This window comes from Amblyomma maculatum, chromosome 11, assembly GCF_055883805.1.
Source record: "Amblyomma maculatum isolate TAMU_Amacu chromosome 11, ASM5588380v1, whole genome shotgun sequence".
NCBI lineage: Eukaryota > Metazoa > Arthropoda > Arachnida > Ixodida > Ixodidae > Amblyomma > Amblyomma maculatum.
In genome coordinates, this window is record NC_139354.1 from 106,381,892 (window position 1) to 106,388,898 (window position 7,007).

Genomic DNA, 7,007 nt, shown 5'->3' on the forward strand with positions numbered 1-7,007 from the left:
ACATAAACACTGCAAAGTTTAAACACCACAGATTCTTTAATGAACGTAATATGGCTTCAGTCGTACAACACGTACAATTTCTGGGCGTGCGCGTCGCCGTTGTGATGGTGACGTTCCGTCGGGAATGACTTCATAGTCCAGTGGTCCGACGCGGCGAAGGTTTTTGTATGGTCCAAAGTATCGACGCAACAACTATTCACTTAATCCGCGACGGCAAATTGGTGTCCAAACCCACACTTGGTCTCCTGGATTGTACTCTGCGTGGCGTCGTCGTAAATTGTATCATCGGCTGTCGGTGCGCTGTTGGTCTTTAATACTCAGCCGTGCGAGTCGTCGGGCTTCCTCTGCACGCTGCAGGTAGGCGGCGACGTCGAGGTTGTCCTCGTTGGTTACGTGCGGTAGCATTGCGTCGAGCGTCGTCGTGGGCTCCCTACCGTACACGAACTTGAACGGGGTCGCTCTGGTCGTCTCCTGGACTGCCGTGTTATAAGCGAAGATCACGTACGGCAACATGGCGTCCCAGGTCTTGTGTTCAGCGTCGACGTACATAGCGATCATGTCCGCGATCGTTTTGTTCAGGCGCTCCGTAAGGCCTTTGGTCTGGGGATGGTACGCAGTTGTTCGTCGATGGCTTGTGTGACTGTATTCCAGAATGGCTTGCGTCAACTCTGCCGTAAACGCCGTTCCACTCTCCGTGATGAGCACTTCTGGGGCGCCGTGTCGCAAGAGAATTTGTTCGACAAAACATTTGGCGACTTCTGCCGCGGTACCATTTGGTAGCGCTCTTGCTTCGGCGTAACGGGTCAGGTAGTCAGTGGCCACGATGATGCACTTGTTACCCATAGACGAAGATGGAAAGGGGCCGAGGAGATCCATCCCAATTTGTTGAAAGGGCAGGATTGGGGGCGGAATTGGGTTTAGTAGTCCTGCTGGTCGGATCGGCGGCGTCTTGCGTCGTTGGCACTCACGACACGTCTTCACGTAGTGGGCAACTTCGGCAGGCAGTCGCAACATGCGCAGACGCAACATGCGCGCAAATCCGAGGTGGCCTGCTGTGGGCTCATCGTGCAACGCCTGCAGAATTTCTTGCCGAAGGGTTTTAGGCACTACGAGAAGCTGCGCGGTCTTGTTGGGTGGGAAGTTCTTCACGAGGAGGCCATTGCTTAACGTGAAGGATGATAAATGTCGCGTGAACACACCAGGAGGGGAAGCGGTCTTTCCTTCCAAGTAATCGGCTGGCGCTTTCAGCTCCGGGTCTGATAGCTGTTGTTCTGCGAAACTGCTGGCGCTTAACGGTCCCAAAAATGCGTCGTCGTCATCGTCTTTCGGGGGAGCATCGACGGGAGCGCGGGATAAGCAGTCTGCGTCGGAATGCTTCCGGCCCGACTTATAGACTACAGTCATGTCAAATTCTTGAAGTCGTAGGCTCCATCTGGCAAGGCGGCCGGAAGGATCTTTCAAATTAGCCAGCCAGCAGAGCGCGTGATGGTCGCTTACCACCTTGATTGGTGGCGTCCATCTTAGAAGTGGCCCAGATGATTGCAAGGCACTCCTTCTCGGTCGTCGAGTAATTGACTTCGCCTTTTGTGAGGGACCTGCTAGCGTAGGCGATTACTTTGTCCTGTCCGGCACTCTTCTGGACGAGAACGGCTCCTAGGCCCACACTGCTCGCGTCGGTGTGAATTTCGGTCTCGGCGTCTTCATCAAAGTGGCCAAGTACAGGAGGGCATTGCAGGCGGCGCTTAAGTTCGTCGAAGGCTTCTCCTTGCGGCGCTTCCCATTTAAAAGGTAGTCAGCCTTTGTAAGCTGCGTCAACGGTTCGGCGATCCGCGAAAAGTTTCTGACAAATCGTCGATAATAAGCGCACAGCCCAAGGAATCGGCGCACAGCTTTCTTGTCTGCAGGCGGTGGGAATTGTGCGATTGCAGCTGTTTGCTCCGGGTCTGGGCGAATACCGTCCTTGCTAACGATGTGACCCAGGAACCGGAGTTCATCGTAGGCGAAGTGACACTTCTCTGCTTTTAGCGTTAGTCCCGATGGCTTGATGGCTTCCAGCACTGTCTGTAGGCGTTTTAGGAGGTCTTCAAAGTTTGACGAGAAGACAACAACGTCGTCCAAATATACTAAACAAATTTGCCACTTCAAGCCTGCCAGGACTGTGTCCATTACTCGTTGAAACGTGGCTGGTGCGGAGCAGAGGCCAAATGGCATCACCTTGAACTCATAAAGGCCGTCCGGTGTGATGAATGCGGTCTTCTCGCGATCTCTTTCGTCGACCTCAGTTTGCCAATATCCGCTCTTCAAGTCCATCGATGAGAAGTACCTTACATTGCAGAGCCGGTCGAGGGTGTCGTCGATGCGGGGAAGCGGGTAGACATCCTTCTTCGTTATGCTATTCAAGCGGCGGTAATCAACGCAGAAGCGAAGCGTGCTGTCTTTCTTCTTGACCAAAACGACTGGTGCCGCCCAGGGGCTGTTCGATGGCTGGATTACGTCATCACGCAGCATTTCCTCAACTTTATCGCGAATGGCCTGCCGTTCTCGTGGCGATACACGATAAGGGCTTTGGCGCAGAGGTCGGTCGTGTTCGTCCGTTATAATGCGGTGCTTGGCCAGAGATGTTTGTCGTACCTTCGATGATGACGAGAAGCACTCCCTGTAGTTTCGAAGAAGACTGCGAATCTGGTTTTTCCTGCTGTGGGTCAATACTGGGTTGATGTCAAATGTGGGCTGACGGAATTGGTCCGGTGCGTCTTCCAGTGGTTGGTCGTGGAGGGCGAATACGTCTTTGAGGTCCGCTAATTCGTCGAGAAAAGCGATGGTCGTGCCCTTGTTGAGATGCCGGTATTCTTCAGTGAAGTTTGTTACCAGCACCTGAGCTTGTCCTCTCCGGAATTTCGCGATGCCTCTTGCGATGCCGATACCTCGTTCCAAGAGCAATTGGATATTTCCCTCGACGATGCCTTCAGCGGTTTCGATGTCTGTGCTACCTACGCTGACGGCGACGCTTGATCGGGGCGGCACAGTCAATTCTCCGTCGAGGACGTTTAGAGCAACGTGTTGCATCGAAGTCGTCATAGCAGGTATGGCTTTGTCTGCAGAGAGCTTGATAAGCTTGGATCGGAGGTCGCTGATAGCCCTATTTTCATTTAGGAAGTCCATGCCTAAAATCACGTCGCGGGAGCACGGCTGCAAGACCACAGAGCTGGTGGGGTAAGTACGCCCATTTACGGTTATTCTTGCAGTACATCGTCCCGATGGAGTAATCAGGTTGCCACCCGCGGTGCGAATCAGCGGGCCATCCCAAGCGGTTGTAACTTTCCTGAGATGGGAGGCTAACGGTCCACTGATGACTGAATAGTCAGCTCCGGTGTCTACAAGGGCAGTGACTCTGCGACCGTCGATATGAACTTCTAGGTCACTCGGTCGCGTCCTCGCATTGCACGTGGGCCTTAGTGTCCGATCTCGGCTCCGTCGCTTCTTCAGGTCATGTTCGGGGCATACCGCTGTTACTTCGCTGGGAGGCGGTGTCTGCTTGCACTCTGGCCGTGTTGTCGTCGATGTCGTCGTGTGGAGCGGCGATGAAATGGTTGCGTCGTCGTTAGTGGTCGTCGGCGGCGGAGGACCTTCGTCTTTTCGCCGTTGAGCAACCTCACCTCCAAAGGTTGCTGCCTTTAGTCTCCCCTACGGGTGCTAGGAGACCGTCCGTGCACGTAACCGCGGCCCGGCGACGCAAATCGGGCATTGTACGGTGATGGGGAGCGTGACAGACGCTTTGGCGACGAGTGTTCTCCGCTGCGCAGGAAGTCGTTGATTTCCTGTGGTCGCTCACCAGGACGGGGTCGTGGGGCGTCGACAGCGAAACCACGGAGGCCGATCCGCCTGTACGGGCAGTGACGGAGGATGTGTCCTGCCTCACCACAATTGAAGCAGAGCGGTCGGTTGTTTGCTGTCCTCCAGGCGTCGCACTTTCTGGGGCTTGGGGGTTGTTGGTAGGCTTGGCGGGCGGGGACCAAGGGGTGGTTTTCCGGAACAGGACGGCAGCGGCGAGGGCTCGGAAAGTCATCACGTCGGGGCGCAGGGCGACGTAATACACCAGCGTAGTTCATTGCTGCTACCACTTGTGCTGGAACAGTCGCAGCCGTCGCTTGAGGAACGCAAAGCGCCTGCTGGACTTCTTCACGGACGACGTCCGCGAGCGTCGCCACCTGGGGTTGTTGCGATGATGGCATCCATCGGCGGAGCTCCTCTCGCACGATCTCCCGGATGAGGTCCCGAAGGTTCTCTTTGCTTACAGATGCGCTGGGGTAGTGGCATGAGTAGTCTGGTTGAAGTGGCCGCTCCTAGTGGCGCATCCGGGTGTCCAACGTCTTCTCGATGGTCGATGCTTCACTTTCAAATTCTTCCACAGTTTTCGGCGGGTTCCGGACAAGCCCCGCAAAAAGCGACTCTCTCGCATTAGGAATTTCACTCTCTCACCTTCGGTCATGTTAGGGTCGGCGCGGCGAAACAGGCGTTTCATCTCCTCCACGTAGACCAGGACGGGCTCGTTTGGTACTTGAATTCTTGATTGGAGGAGGGACTGAGCTCTTTCTTTTCGGACAGAAATTGTAAAGGCTATCAAGAACTGTGCTTTGAATAGCTTCCAATCCTTGAAAGAAGTCTCGGGATTTTCAAACCAAACTCGGGCATGTCCTTGAAGAACAAAGTACACCTGCCTGAGTTTTGCAGCGTCGTTCCAGCGGTTGAATTCTGCCACACGGTCGAAAAGGTCCATCCAGTCTCCAGCATCTTCATCCGGTTGTCCATGGAAGCAGGGGGGCTCACGGAGTTGGACGAAAACAACCGGTGCTGTAGTCTGGGCCATTGTCAGCGTCGATGCCTTCCGAGATCGAATGGGGTCAGGCAGCAGACCGTGTTCGGGTTGTAGGCCTTGAAGTCGGCGGCTGGCTCGGTGACCTGTAGGCTGGTCTTCCAGGGCGACAAGAACACGGCTTGGGTCTTCGCTTGAAGGATCAAAGGCAGCACCTCCACCAGATGTCACGTAGTGGTGACGAGGTCGACGACACAGATGAAGGGGTCGATGATTGCACTAGAGAAACTTTTATTTGGGCTGACTTGCACCCGCAAAAGAACTAAGCAACTCGGCGGCGGCGATAGCAACAAACGCGCTCGTCGAAAAAAGAATGCCCGTCACACTCGGCAACGCTCAATTTAAAGGCTGCACAGAACAATCTAGATAACGTCGCAAACAGCTACCAGCACGGGCTGGAACATTGTGGAAAGACACCCGAGTGGCCGGAACCTTCGAGACAGATCTCGGTGCATCTTGCGCTACAACTAAACTGATAAAGGTGTGACTCGCGACATCGAGCATTAACAAACCAAGATTACGGAACTGATACGCGATCCAGAATCAGAGTGATAAGCCTGTATGCCGGCGGTTGTTGTAAAACAACAAATACAGTTTTGAAGGTTTCGCGGCAATATGAAGCGATGGCGGGGAATCGTCGGAAGAGGAAAGGCTCGCGACCTCAGCTGTAATGGGGCAGCGGGAAAGTGCATCGGCGTCGTTATGCTTGCAACCGGAGCGGTAAACAACAAGGACATCATATTCCTGAAGGCGAAGAGCCCATCTTGCCAGTCTGCCGGACGGGTCTTTCAGTGAACAAAGCCAACAAAGCGCATGGTGGTCCGTCACTACGTCAAAACGGCGGCCATAGAGGTAAGGGCGGAATTTAGTAAGAGCCCAAATAATCACTGAGCACTCTTTTTCAGTGACAGAGTAATTGGATTCAGCCTTCGTGAGTGTACGGCTAGCATAGGCGACGACGTATTCAGTATTACCTGATTTGCGCTGAACGAGCACAGCGCCGAAACCAATACCACTGGCGTCCGTGTGGACTTCAGTAGGCGCTGTGGGGTGGAAGTGACAAAGGACAGGCGGTGCCGTGAGGATGCGGCGTAAAGCATTGAAGGCATCGTCGCACGTTGGCGACCACGACGAAAGGTCGGAACTGCCGGACAGAAGGTCTGTCAAGGGAGTAGCAATTGAAGCAAAATTCCTAATAAAGCGGCGAAAGTAAGAGCACAGCCCGAGGAAGCTACGTAGATATTTGATGGAAGTCGGTTTGGGAAAGGCTGCTACGGCACGAAGTTTGGCAAGATTTGGAGATACACCTTCTTTGGAGACAACGTGGCCGAGAATGGTGAGCTGGCGGGCGGCAAAACGACATTTTCTTTTTTTTCAAATTCAGCTGCAGCCCGGCATCAGATAGGCAGGTCAAAATGTGCTTCAGACGGTAGAGGTGTGTTTCAAAGTCAGGAGAAAAGACGACAATGTCGTCGAGGTAGCAGAGGCACGTCTTCCACTTTAGGCCACGCAGAATGGTGTCCATCATCCGCTCAAATGTTGCCTAAGCATTACAAAGGCCGAACGGCATAACTGTAAATTCGTACAAGCCGTCGGGAGTTACAAAGGCAGTTTTGGGCGATCAGCCGCTTCCAGGGAAACGTGCCGGTACACGGAACGTAAGTTTAAGGAAGAAAAGAGCTCGGCGCCTTGCAAAGAGTCGAGAGCATCGTCGATGCGTGGAAGAGGGTAGACGTCCTTTCGCGTAATCTTATTAAGGCGGCGATAATCGACACAGAAAGGGATAGAATCATCTTTCTTTTTTTACGAGGACAACAGGTGACGCCCAAGGGCTGCTTGAGGGCTGAATCACGCCATTCAGAATAATTAGGTCGACTTTCTCTTCAATAGCCTGGCGTTCAGTTGCAGACACACGATAGGGGCGCTGTCACAGTGGTGCGTGGGTGCCGGTGTCGATGCGATGAGTGACTGTAGAATTTTGACCCAAAGAACTTTAATGAGAGTCGAAGGAGAAGCGAAAGTGATGCAGTAGGCTTTGCGGTCTGAGGAAAAATGATGGCTGGCTGGAGGCTCAGTAGGCGCGGAATACTGAGGAGACCAATACCCAGAGCCACGAGTAGGTGATGCCGACACT